This window comes from Canis lupus, chromosome 3, assembly GCF_003254725.2.
Source record: "Canis lupus dingo isolate Sandy chromosome 3, ASM325472v2, whole genome shotgun sequence".
In the NCBI taxonomy this organism is placed as follows: Eukaryota; Metazoa; Chordata; class Mammalia; order Carnivora; family Canidae; genus Canis; species Canis lupus.
Genome location: NC_064245.1, coordinates 80742973 through 80757713, shown reverse-complemented (window position 1 = coordinate 80757713; position 14741 = coordinate 80742973). Strand labels below are relative to the sequence as shown.

The 14741-nt window shown below is 34.9% G+C and overlaps 1 long non-coding RNA gene across 2 annotated transcripts in view; it reads right to left on the bottom strand.

Moving 5' to 3' along the window:
* Positions 1-14518, bottom strand: part of LOC125754895 (uncharacterized) — a 90291-nt gene extending 75773 nt beyond the window's left edge. Inside the window, exons 1-2 of one of the 2 annotated variants that reach the window (XR_007409972.1) lie at positions 14473-14518; positions 14263-14354 (exon numbers count right to left, since the gene is read on the bottom strand). This is a non-coding gene — a long non-coding RNA (uncharacterized LOC125754895). Of the gene's footprint in view, positions 1-14262; positions 14355-14430 lie in introns of both variants that reach the window. The other variant, XR_007409971.1, reaches the window with a different exon arrangement.
* Between the last annotated feature and the right edge of the window lie 223 nt (positions 14519-14741).

The following is a 14741-nucleotide window of genomic DNA, read 5'->3' as shown; positions in this document are numbered from 1 at the left end:
GGAGCTACTGCTTATGGTGATGAAATATCTTTGCTACTGTATCAATATAAGATGCTTCTAGTAATGCTCTAAATGATGCACAGGACAGCATATTTATTGGTTGTAAAACTACGTTCATGGGATTAACTTTACAACCTTGATGGAGTAATAATTTAGAGGCTGCTGAAACCTGAAAAATAACTCATAGTTTAAACCAGATTAAAGCAACAATTGATATTGAGAACTACTGGCAAATTCCCCAAGCCATTACTGTTTGTAGATCTTCTTGACTGGTTGTTGCCAATATTTGTTGTAAAGGAGATGCAAAAATACAAGGTGCAGTATTCACTTTAGTTTTTAATGTCTGTTCATTGAACGAATGTTTGGAGTATGGAATTGATGTTCTCAACTGAGAAAAGTACATTAGCTTAGAGTTTGAGACTTAAGAATTAATTAATCAAAAATAGTATAACAAAAACCTTATGATTCATAAGTGTTACTCAGTACAAGACTCTGTAGAATGTATGCCTGTTTCTTTGCTTCTTCACTTACCCATCACTTTTTTTCAATTTTCTAAGCTTTGTAGTGGGAAGATGATTTAGCTTTAAAACAAGAAGCAAGAACTACTTTGCTATACTGCTTCCATTTAGCTACATAGAGGGCCTGAAGGCTAAAATCTCTCTTCCACTTATTTCTAAAAGGTCAAGACTGTGTCACATGACCAACCTGAATTGGAAAGAAGATAGGAAAATAGGGTTTTGTTGTTGTTGTTTTTGAATTTTAGCTGTGCACATGGCCGTCCCCAAACAATAATCAGTTTTTATCAATGAAAAGGAGACCAAATGGATAGTAGATAGATATCTAAAAATGTCTACTTCAATGACCATGATCTAACATTATTTATTACCCTCATGTTTCACAACAGAAATTCCAAAAGAAAAAAAAATGTTAACTAATTTTCAACTTGGAAAACAATTGTAAAAGCCAAAGTGACTTATTAGCAAGTAGTAAATTTTCAGAGCATCTATCCCAAAGGATTTCTTCTTTTCATAGATTCAAACAATTCCCAGGAGCAGTTTTGGAATTCTTATGTATATGACATATCACCTTCTTGAAGGGATGCTATGAAACAGTTTGTGGTTTTCTCTGAATTTTCATAAAAATGGAAAGTAGTTTTATTATTAAACCATTGCTATATAAAATTCAAACCCACATCTTTAAAATAGACCTAGAGTCTTTGTTAAGAGGTGAGGCTTTATTGGTACTCAAATTCCTTTGTTCATTTAATGTATTTATTGGTTTTACATGTTTCTTTCAGACATTTAATAACAATAAACTTACAAGTGATTTGAAGAACCCTTTGTACCCTTCCCCAGTTTCTCCCTCTCTCCCTATATATCGACACAAACAATTTTAGAATTATTCTAACAATATACTGTTTTGATTGTTGAACCCCTGGTGTGCAAATACTCTTCACATATTTGTGGAGTATTATATGTTATATCATCATGACTCCTCAAACTATAGAAGTCAAAACTCACTTGCTTAGCCTTCCTTGTGTCTAGGCTCTGTCAATCAGAAGCACTCATGTGAAACTTGGGTTTGGAAGCATGATGTAAAGAGTGTTGCAGGGAATCCATTCTGGAAAGAATGTTTAGGAAAATGCAATTTTCAAAATGAAATAAAGTCACAGAGAAAGACAAATACCACGTGATTCTACTTATATGTGGAATTAAAACAAAAAAAAAAACAATGAACAAACAAAAGCAGAAACTTTGTACATACAGAGAACAAACTGGTGTTTGCCAGAGGGGAGGTGGAGGGGAGATGGGAAAAATGGGTAAAAAGGAGTTGAGGCACAGGCTTTCAGTTATGGAATATACAAGTCACAGGGATGAAAGCCTCAGCGTGGGAATATGGGCACTGGTATTGTAATAGTGTTGTATGGTGACAGATGATACTATACTCATGAGCATAGCATAATATATAGACTGGTCAAATCACTATGCTGTACACCTGAAAGTAATGGATCATTGTTTGTCAACTGAACTTCAATCAAAAAAAGTAAAATATTTATCTCTCAGCTTCTACTTCTCAGCTTCAGCAAGTCAGGAATAGTGGATTTTCTCAGTTGTGGTGGTGGTCCGACCGGTCCTTGCCGCATTGTCCTAATTGGTAATATAGGCTCTAGTCTCAGCAGCCAAGTCTGAACACCTAGACCTTTTGGATAATTAGTGCATTTTCTAACTGCCTAAAATAATGGGTTCTTATGAAACAAGCATCATCAGGACTTTATCTCAGGTAAGTTGATACATATGGTCACACTAAACAGAAAGCAGCTGTTGATAAAGTGGAGCATAGAAGAAAGATAAAAACTGAGAGAGATTTTGGGTAATCACTGTTATGGTAATTAAAGATTAGGATTAGCTTTAAAAAATTAACAACAACAAAAACAAAGTCACCAGTAACTAGCCTTAACAAAGTGATAGAGGAAAATAAGAAGTGAGCATGGTTTGAAGCAAAGGGAAAAGAAAATTTTTAAGAAAAGCAACAGGTGAATACACAGTTAAATACATCCATAAATAAAGGGACAAATAAGTAGTCAAATGAAGCCATTGGAACAGACTTTTTTTTTTTTTTAATAAGCAATTTCACTGCAGTTATCGAAGAAACATATGAACATGCTCAGAAAATTGATCCAAGTTTCTGGAAAATAACTGGCATGGACACTAGTTATTATTTATGTTGTTATTTTTATTGTACACTCTAGCTTTACAGACTCCTTTGCAGCCTGAGGTTTAAGAAAGAAAAAAGTGATTAAATAGAGGATATGTTAAGAAGGAAGCTCTACAAATAGCACTGGTCTTGAGGACAGAGTTAACAATATCTCTCACACACATGTCCCTCAGTATCACAAAAGGCCAATCATTGCACAAAAATGTATTTTTCTTCTAAATGAATACATGATCATGGAAAGGGAAGGTTATAAATGATCCCTTTAAAAAGGAAAACTATTAAAAAAAAAAAAGGAAAACTATTGTTACAAAGAGCCATGAAATGATAACATACTTTACTGAGAGTAAGATCATAACCAGGAATTCAATTTACATAGCAGCTTGTGTCTGCTTTTTTTTTTTTTTTCCTCCCCAGGAGAGCAACAAGTCTGTTACTGTTCATCTGGACCGAATTCAATCCTTCTACCTGCCAAGATTCAATTTAGTAGCTTGATCCATCACTAACTAAATATTAAATCCTTTAAAATATTAAATGACTTGGAAAGGATTGGTTTTGTGTGTTACAAGAGGAAGAGCCAGAGGCCCTGAGGAATGAGACAAAAGCCACAAGATAACATGTCTTAAAGGTTTGTCACCTCCCCTTCCTCATGTGACAAGAAGAGTCAAGTGGGGGAAAATAGTAGTCACTCTTTGTCACAGCTTTAAACCAGCTGACAAACACTTCTCACTTGCCATTCTCCTTTCAAATAATAAATGTTTCACCTTGTAAACCATGTTGAGTATTTGGGGAATTAGATGTCCAGAAGAAAACACCTATATGACAGGGTGACACTTTAGTGTGTGGCTAACGCACAAATAATTCAGAGATATTGAACGGAACCTCTCTAATTAAGCCCTGCTGTAGGATTCTAGTTTTGTGTTTTTTGTTTTTTGCGTTTTTTGTTTTTTGTTTTTTTTTCCATTTTAAATTAGGGTGTGGGGAAAAGAAATATGTAACCTAACAAGTGAGGTAACTAACAGCCAGGCTACCAGGAGGAGGCTTAGAAGGCTTGCTGATACTTGAAATCAATAGCAGGTACATAAAGCAGGTGTAGATTTTGACAATCTCCAGGTAATTCAAGATTGACATTAATCTGTGGTAAGATCCAAAGTTTTGGGGACTCTGTCGAAGTTTCCTCTTTGCTAAAAGAAGAATGAGATATCCAGTGAATACCTCTCTCCTCGGTTGACTATGGCAGAGGCTTTATTGTTTAAGATAAAGTGTTTAAGATCACTGATCTAGAATTAGATGGCCCCTGAAGTAAGTAGTACACACTTGAAATCCTTTTGTAGTAACTGTCAACTTTGTGCCCTACCAGCTCACAGAATAACTCAGTCTACATTTTGTATTGAACAAGTGGTTGGATTTTTTTTCAATTTTTTTCCCTACCCACATTCAAGAATTCAATTAATGAGATGACATTGTCCTTGGCTACGTATCTTACATTATTTTGTCATGAATTTCCCTTTGGTTATTACACTCAAGCCACATTGGTCTCTCAGCTTCATGAAATCTCTGTTCCCTCTCCCACCTCAGGGGCACTATACATTTTCCTCAGCCTAGAATATTCTTTTACCCAATGTTACTAGCTCCAAACCCCATTCACCTGGCTGATATCTAACCAACATTCAGGTTTTTACAGAATTAAGCTAGTCCCTTCATTGACGTTCTCATAGCTCCTTATATTTCCTCTCCATACTACTTCCAATAATTGTACTTAATGTTCTGTTTGTGACTATTTGCTTAAAGCCAGAATTCAGTAACACTTAATATCTATGAATATAGAGAATTGTTTATCATTATTTTCTGTACCTAAATTGTGCCAAGCTAATAGTTGGTATGCAAAAAAAACTCCTTGAGAAGATTAGTGATGTAAAAAAAAAAATACAGCTATAGATAGATAGATGATAGATAGATAGATAGATAGATGATAGATAGATAGATAGATAGATAGATAGATAGATAGATAGATAGATAGATGATAGATAGATAGAGAGGCTCCGAGGGTCACCAAGAGAATCCCAATGCCAATCTTGTTTAACTGTATGTTAGCACATTTAAGAAATAATGGGGGGGGGGGCGGAATTGGACCAATTTGCAGTTCAATAATATTCAGTCCTGCCAAGTTTCTTTCTATCAAGGCTGGCACTGAGTGAAAGATTATTAAAAAAAAAAATCAAAAACAAACCAATTTTTATTTAAAGTTAGCCAAAGATTCAAACACAAAACTAAGAATAAGGAGACTTGAGTTTTAGCTGTACCACCTGGGAAGTCTTATGATTTAGAACACAACACAGAACTTTGTTAACCTTAATATTTCATCTTCAAATTGGAGAAATTCTTCACAGTGGAGGTCAATCATTGTGAAGATCTCTAATGCTAAGTATGATACAAATGTAAATAATTATTCTCATGACTGCTAGATACCTTACAAATACATAACTAGAAGGAAAAAATGTACTTCCAATTTATTATAGTTTGAAAGGTACGCAGAGACATGTTGCATTGTAAAAATATTGTTGATTAAAATGTAGTTATAACTTTCATATTTTTATACTTTATATAAGCCCAAACATTTGTTCTTACCTTGCATAGTTAAGAATACTAATATGGTGTCCTGAAAAGAAGTCAGACCCAGATTAACACCTGTCTCTCTGACAAGTGTTTATGACTAATTAGCGGTATAAATTTTACATATATTTGAAGTTTTCAAGCATAATAAATAAATATGCAAACGTGATCCAGATATACTGCTTTAATCATTCAAAGATAAAGTAAGCTTGTACTGATTATGATAGAAATTTCTGTCACAGGTCTTACTAATGCCATTACGCAAAATATTGAAGTTTATTAACGCTACAAAGAATGTATGTGTTTTTTGAAGTGAAATCTAGTGCTCACTGGAAAAGTATGCCAATTGGCTTTTATTGGTTCATAAGCATTGAGTAGGAAGTAATATATTCATATATATATATTATATAAGGGTAAAGAAAGCAATATATGTTCTGGGTCAAATTGGAATAATTAGAAATTATCATTTTTATTTTAGACTCAATATGATAATTTTTATATTTTTCTAATTCTAGAAATTTAACACTATAAAAAGTGTATATTTAAAACAGAAATTAAGGGCAGCTCGGGTGACTCAGAGGTTAAGTGCTGCCTTCAGCCCAGGGCCTGATCCTGGAGATCTGGGATCGAGTCCCACGTCAGGCTCCCTGCATGGAGCCTGCTTCTCTCTCTGCCTATGACTCTGCCTCTCTCTCTCTCTCTGTCTCTCCTGAATAAATAAATAAAATCTTAAAAAAAAAAAAAGGCAGAAATTAACATCTCTCTTTCTATGAAAAGTCTGTGACCTTTGATCATTTTCTATTGTAATTGTTGCAATTATTTTACTGAACTATAATCACATATTATTTATGAAGAACTATAACCCTTGACCAGATATTTTTCTTGGCTTTAGTGTTTGACATTCTATCTTATCATGTATACTGATAATGTACATACATTTTTAAATTTTTTTTTTATATTTAAATAGCAGTTTTATTGAGGCACAATTGACATACAAAGAACTAGATGTATTTAATGTATAAAATTTGGTGTATTTGGAGATGTGCATACATCCATGAAATCATCACCGTTATCATAATCAAGTTAAAGCACACCTAAAACTTTCCTCCTGCTCCTTTTTTTTTTTCATATTTTATTTTATTTTTTTATTTTTTTTTAATTTATTTTTTATTGGTGTTCAATTTACTAACATACAGAATAACACCCAGTGCCCGTCATTTTTAAATTTTAAGCCAGATTTGCTTCTTTTGTTGTGTCTTTTTTGTTTTTCCTGGTGCTCTCTTTCACTGCTTTTATGTTTGTAAAGGACTCTCATGTTCCAAGATGACAAGAATAATTGACATTTTGGTTTAGAATTTCTGTTTCCAAATTTTACATTTAAATAATTAATGCTGGGGATCCCTGGGTGGCTCAGCGGTTTAGCGCCTGCCTTTGGCCTAGGGCATGATCCTGGAGTCCCAGGATCTAGTTCCGTCGGGCTCCTAGCATGGAGCCTGCTTCTCCCTCTGCCTGTGTCTCTGCCTCTCTCTCTCTCTCTTTCTATGTCTATCATGAATAAATTAATAAAAATCTTAAAAAAATAAAATAAATGTTAATGCTTCTTCCATTTATATCTGCATGTGAAATGAAATATAGATACTATTTATGTTTTTAAAAAATTATAATTCCAAGAATCAATGACCAACTAATCTTATTTTCCCTGCTGATTTTATGGCCAAATTCATTATATATATATATATATATATATATATATATATATATATATACTCAATGTAAATTCATGTATAGCTAGCTATGTGTATAACTTGTGTTTGTATGTGTGTATATCTGTCTGAGATATTGATTTGGGGTCAATGCTTAGTCTTTACTATATTTTCTTTAAGTTATTGTAACTTTTTACATATATTCTGATATTTAGAAACATAGCCATCCTTCAAGTATCTACACAATTTATACTTCCAGATTAACTTTAATATGATATTATCAAGTCACCACAAATCACATGAGGCTTGCAGTTGGAAAGTTATTAAATTTATAAGTTCAATAAGATTTGAAATCTTTATAAATTCAAAATTCCCTTTCAAGAGCTTCTATTTCTCCAACAAATATTTACTTTGAAAAAATTTGTTTTCTCCTTATAAATTTCATAATGTTTCTCATTGTTAAATTCTTGCAAAGATATTTCTGAAGTAGATAATAATTAAATTTTTAATTTTATGATCTATAAGATGTCCATGATGTTATATAATGAAACTATGAATATTTGTTTCTATTTGTTTAGTACCTGGTCATCTGTTGATATTTTATAGCATGTAGAATTTTTTATTTATTCTCGTAGGTTCCTTAGGTCAAGTTTCCTCTGATTTTAGTGTTGTGCTCCCATCTTTGCAAAATGCAAGTCCCAAATTTCACTGAATTTTAAAATTCTCATGTGAAACAATTCCTCTAGAAATCACTCACCAATTGCAATACAAATAAAGTGCGTTTGGTAAAATAAATTGTATATCTGATTAATATATTCCTGTCATATCAGCTAGGATACAACAAGCTAGCTAGAAGCTAGTCTGTATTTTATAATTGTCTCAGTATAATAGCAAGCTGCAGTGTGTCATTATTTTAAAAGTTATATTAATGACTACCCGATGAGTTTTCTACCAGCTGCAAAGCATTTAAGTTGTTCCAAAATAATGTCTTATCCACACGAAGGAATTATATTTGTGGGTCCAAATTCTCAGGCCCTTCAGTTTGGCCTCATTGAACTTTCTTCTAATCAGTAATTCAATATATAAATTCAGGATGACAGGGATCAAATTTATTAGAACTCCATATGTAGGAATGTCTTTCTCAGTGCTCCTTCCCTACTCCTATTTCTCACTTTCCATCCTATGTGAAATTTCCTCCCCAGTAATTTCACAACTGGTGCATACAGCCTTTAGTTAAATGTTTTCTCTTTGGGTGGGAACAACTCACATTTCTTGGGGCTTTCCATTTCCTGTATTACAGACTTCCTGGGATTTTGAAAAATAATTATAAGAATCTATTTCTACTATAGATGTCTCATATCTTTCTGGTTAGACTGAGCTCCAAAAGCAAACTAGCAAACACTTGTAAGAGAATGCACCGCAATATCTAATGAATTGGAAATGACAATTTTGAGGTTTCGATTTTTAGACTTTACCAACTATACCAACTTATTCTACATAATTCTTAGCTAAACAATAATGTCTGTAGGATAAGTTAACTATATCACAATGTCCCCCAATATTAGACCAATCACTGTATGTGTATGAGATTCAAGTTTCCTGAGCAATTTACAAGATTTTACTATAAATTTTTAAAAGTTATATTTTTTTCATAAACAGTGACAACTCCTGATATCTGAGCCTCAAGTTAATTGAAATAGTTTAACAACTATCCTCAGCTTTTGGTTCTCTTGAGGAAAAAAATGTCATTTATCCATATCCTCATCCTCAGGTCCTCCCTATCATTCCACACAGGCATGAGGTATAGATTCATATTTGAAAAACTAAACTTAATGTATGGATTTCTCAATTACCCTGACATAATGCACCATTGGTAAATAGTTCCACAATGAAATACTTCCACAATTCCACAATGAAAAGTAATTGTATATTTATCCAACCTGAGTTCTGTAAGCAAATATTCTCCAAATTTAAAACATATATGTCAAAAAAAAAATAAAAAATAAAAAAAAATAAAACATATATGTCAGTGCTCTACTTGAGCTATCATTTTTTCTTTATTTTTTTTAAGATTTTATTTATTTATTCATGGGAGACAGAGAGAGAGAGAGAATGAGGCAGAGACACAGGCAGAGGGAGAAGCAGGCTCCATGCAGGGAGCTCGACGTGGGACTTAATCCCGGGTCTCCAGGGTCAAGCCCTGGGCTGAAGGCTAAACCACTGAGCCACCAGGGCTGCCCCATTTTTTCTTCATTTTTGAAGGTGTTAGAACATGTCATCTTTTAAAAGTGATTTTTTTTTTAATTTGAGAACTTCGGAATGGGAACATTTGGAATTAAATTACCATGACTATATAGTTTCCCCAGTCTTTCCTATTGCCTCCAGTGTCACTATTGGGAAACTCTACATGGTCATCATGATGTTTAGATATAGGACATTCTATTAGATTGTTGCTAGGTTTTTCTTTTCTATAGAAGAGTTTGAAGTCATATAGACACATCTTAAAAAGTTTGTTAATAGAATTGTTGACTCATTATATTGTACATCTGAAATTAAGATAACACTGTTAATTACACTTGATTTTTTTTAAAAAAGAAAAAAAGTTTGTTAAAAGAATGCAAATCTGAATTGGAGCCCAAATTCATAAAGTGTCTGATTATAACCACTTACAGGAAAATAAATTTCAGAAAGTAATACCATATCAATTATTGGAAAAGAAAATTATTGCAGAAAGCCAGCTTTATGTATCAGCAACACTTATATTAAAAAAAAAAACAGATAAATAAGGCAAAGTTAGTGAATCCTCCTTAACGTGAATTTCACAATGATTTCTGGGCCACCTACATAAAAAACCTATTATGAAGAAAGCTCAAGACCTATTATAGAGTAGCACATTGTCACTTCTGTGAGTCCAACTAAAGCCCTGAGGAAATTGGTGCATTCAGTATGCTCCTCTGTGAAATATTAAATTACTTAGTTCTGAAGTGCCATTCTTAAGTTGCAGAGCTATTTCCTAGTAACATTTCTCAATGTGTCACAGATTGCTTTAAAAAAGAAGTTGATGACAATAGAAAAAAAACAATAACAGTATCAGTGGTAGTTTTAACAAATCTAGACTAACAAATTCAGGGCTGGATGAGCAGCAGCTGTCTCACATAAATAGATGACACTCACTACATACAAGAGAGCATATGTAAATGAGGAAAGAAAGAAACTTCCTGTCTGCTCTTTGAGTGTTTATAAAAGTGCTAATATCACAGAATGAAGTGGAATTTCAATTCATTCAGATCTGGTAATGCTCTGAGTTCTACCGCTGCACAAACTGTTTAAGCCTGATTAATTTACCTAATTTTACAAACCTCCGTTGTCTTATTTATAGATACCTATAACGTAGTATCAAACGGAATCATGTAAAGGAATCCCTAGTTATCTAGAAAAGCACTATCAACAATAGTGATTTTGACTATTGTGATGACTTTTGTTCTCTGTAATCTTATACATAAGTAAATGCAAAAACAAACAAATATCATTATTTCAGGCATCCACTGTGAGACTACTACTCTATTACTGATCATTTGTACGTTAATTCATTCAAAAAATATAAATGAACATTTATCATATACTAGGCACTAATCTAGGTACTTGGAGTATGCAAGTAAATAAAACATAGATCTCTAGTCCCATGGAGTTAATGTTCTACTAGACAATAAATAGTAATTAAATACCCTAAATAGGGCAGCCCTGGTGGCGCAGCGGTTTAGTGCCGCCTGCAGCCTGGGGTGTGATCCTGGAGACTCAGGATCGAGTCCCACATCTGGCTCCTTGCATGGAACCTGCTTCTCCCTCTGCCTGTGTCTTTGAGCCTCTCTCTCTCTCTCTGTGTGTGTCTCTTATGAATAAATAAATAAAATCTTTAAAAAAATAAAAAAAATAAATTCCTTTTAAAAAAATACCCTAAATAAAAGAATAATGCAACCTTGGAAGGAGAGAGGTGATATTGGAAAAATATGGAGATTAGGATAAAGGGACAACAAAAAGAATGATTTTAGGGTTTCGTTCAGAGGACTAACATGATTATATTTGTTTTTAAATGATCAGTCTAGATGCTCTGCTGAAAATAGACTAATGGGTAAGAGGACAGAGAGACCACTTAGGAGAATGTTAAAGTAATATAGGAGAGAGATGTCAATGACTCCAACCAAGGTGACAACAAGGGACGAGACAGGGTCATATGTGAGATATATGTTAAATATAAATTCAACGTGATTGCTTATCAGACAGTATGTGGATTGTGGGAGAACTAGAAAAGTCTCCAATGACTCAGTTCTTTGACCTGAGCAATTATAAGCAATTGGAATAAAAAAAACAATACCTGGGATGAATGCAGTTAGAGCAGGGTGATGTGTGTGTGTGTGTGTATGTGTGTGTGTGTGTTTTATGTGGTTGTCTTTGGAGGGTGGAAGGAGAGTAAGGGAAAAGAAAAGGAACAATCTTAGAGTTCAGAAATATTGTGAGCTACGTAGTAGACAGCCAAGTGAAATTATCAGACCACTGAGCAGTCTAGGGTTCAGGAGAGAAGTCTGAGTTTGGGAGTCAACATATAACTGGTAACTAAAGTCATATGACTGGAAAAATTCAACATATGAGTAAATTAAGGAGGCAAGAAAAACCAACAATATATTAACAGGCAGGGGACAGGGGAATAAGAGAGATTTTAGAATGTCCATTGAAAAGGTGGTAAAACAAGAGTAGTAATTCATTATGGTAAATGCTTCTAAGAGATAAAAGATGGTGATGATAAAGAATAACTTTTAGATATAACAAGGTAAAGGTAATTTGTGACCTTGAGAAAGCAGTTTTACCACAGTGGTTGAGGCAAAAACCTGATGGAAGTTGGTTTAAGAGAAAATGGTGACAGTGAGTATAGAAAACTAAGTATTTTAGAAGCTTACCTCTCAGGTTCTAGCAAGCAAGAAAGAAGACCGGAAATCATGAAAGAGATAAATCTGTGGTGGAAATCTGGAAAAACAATCTTTGGTATTCTTTGGCTTGCAGCTACATAAACTCTAATCTCTGCCTGTTTCAAATAGACCCTCTTTCCTCTGATTCTGGGTCTTCACATGGCTATAAGGACACCTGTCCTTGGATTTAGAGCCCACTTTAATTCACTATGATTTTATATGAACTTGACTGACTTCTCATTTATGGGATTCCTAACATGGAATTACCCTAAATAACACTCTCCATCAAGAGTGTTAACATATAGTTAGCTTTTTAATATAAACTCAAGATTGTTGATTGAATTTTGGATTATTTTTCTTAGTAGGACATTGAAGATAGAAGAAAGTGAAAGTAAGCTGAAATAACAATGAAATCACTCTGAGATTCCAAAATAAATAAGTATAATTTGTAATGACCCCACTCAAAACTTGGACTGATTCATCAACTTTCTCAATTGTTTATCAGGCATGAGATGTATATTTCATGCTACCTGTGCACAAATAACCTCACACCTTCAACTTGCCCTCGACAAGACCAAAAGGACTGAACTGTGTGTTTGATTGTGTCAATTGCACCCTTCAAAATTCTTAACCCCTGGGGGACGTAAGAAATTGGGGCTGAAATCTATTTCATGCCCTGCTCACTTATCTTTACATCCCTAGGCCCTGAAGGCTTTTCTCTTCCTCTTAATTTTTATATAAATCTCATCTGTGCTAGCAGGAATTGCTGGGCTTTAGTTCTGTAGTCATGGATTGTAGTGACCACATTTATCGGACATATATTTATTTTACCTATTGTATCTTCATATTTTTGTGACCACATTTATGAAAAAGACAAGGTGCTTAGCCTCCAAGTATTTATAGTGGAAAATAGAATTTTAAAAAGCAATTTCCAGATTATAGGATAATTACTAATACAGAAGGGGTAAAAAAAGGTTCAGGAGCACTTTTTAGGAGGTACCCAGAGAAAGTCTAGTTTTCTAGAGGACTTACTCTCTAAATCAAAAGCTCAAGATTAAATAAGAACTAGCCATGTTAAGAAATGCAATGGAAGTTTCAGCTAGAGAAAAGTCATTTGGAAAGTCCAAGAGGCTGACAAGGGAATGTTCATGCATGAGATGGCAACATTTTCAGATTAGCTGAACATTAAGTTGGATGGAAAGGACAGAAGGCAAAACTGTATGTATATAAGCAGGGGCCAAATTATGAACAATCTTTACCATATGTTACAGCTAACAAATAGGGCCAGTGACATCTTTCAAGCAGGAAAACAGCAGATTAAATATTAATTACTATGTAGCAAGAAAAATAAACTGGAGGGCAACACTGGAACCTATCAAACAGGTTAATGCAAAAACCCAGGAGAAGGTATATGGCATGAACCATGATTTCAGAAGAAAAGAAGTGAATGTATTTGAGAAATAACAATAAATATATGTAGTGATTTCATTTAGAAATGAGAAATAAAAAAAATCAAGGAAGTTTTCTTTGGTTCAGGGAAGATGGCAGAGCAGGAGGATGCTGACATCACTTGGTCCCACAAACACACTGACATAAGAGCTACATGTAATGAACTCTGAAAATAACCCAAGGACTAACAGAATCAACCCTGAACAATTAATAATTAAGAGCAGGAGAGATAGATGGGTGCCCGGGTGGCTCAGTCAGTTAAGAGTGTGCCTGAAGCTCAGAGCATGATCCCAGGGTCCTGGGATTGAGTCCTGTCCTAGGCTCCCTGCTCCATGGGGAGCCTGCTTCTCTCTCTCCCTCTGCCTGCTGCTCCCCCTGCTTGTGCGCGCTCTCTCTCTCTTTTTCTCTCTCTCTCTCTCTGTCAAATAAATAAATAAAATCTTTAAAAAAATAAGAGCAGGAAAGATAGAGATGCAATTTGGAACCAAACTGATGGCAAAATTAACCGCTAACGGGAGGGACAAACAAACATAAAGCTGTGAGAGGATCAGATCCTACACCAGATACCCAGGACCTGCACTGAAAAGACAAGCCCCTAACATCTGTCTCTGAAAACCAGGGAGGCTTAACTTCAGTAGCTTTTAAAATCAGTGGGGCTTAACTCTGGGTACTTTAAAATCAAGGGGCTTAACTCTGAGAGAACCTGAGGATGATAGGAAACTGAGTCCTAAAAGAGCCAGCATAATAAATAAATCAGGGAGACACAGCACAGAAGCAAGAGTTCACAAAGTACCTGAGGTGCATGTGAAGATTTATTTACTAACCTCAAAATGTGTGCTTCAGGGGCATGATCTTCAGGAGATTTCTCAAGGAACAAAAGTTCTGGCAGGCACCGTTTCTTTTCTCCTCTCCCAACCTAAGTGAGACAGACACTTTCAGGAGCCAAGGCCAACACTTTCTAAGTATTTTGTTAGCACTGTGGTGTGTCCTACCCCCAAGTTCCCTGGTGGGCCTGCACCATCCAAGCAACCTACTTCAGCCACCATCCCTCCAAGGTGGTTCCTTGCAGACTTTAGTGTGACCAGTGACTCCACCCACCTATGAGCTCACAGTGGCCTCAGGCCTCTCAGCATCACAGTAAATAAGCCCTGCTCACTCAGTTCACCCACTGCAGGCAAAGTAGATCGTTGCTGCCAAATGGACTGCAGGCAAATGCAGCTAACCCACAACATTATAGTGCTATAGCCTACATAGGAGAATCCTGTGGAGCAACTGGTTCTGGTGACCAGGGGGGACTGTGATC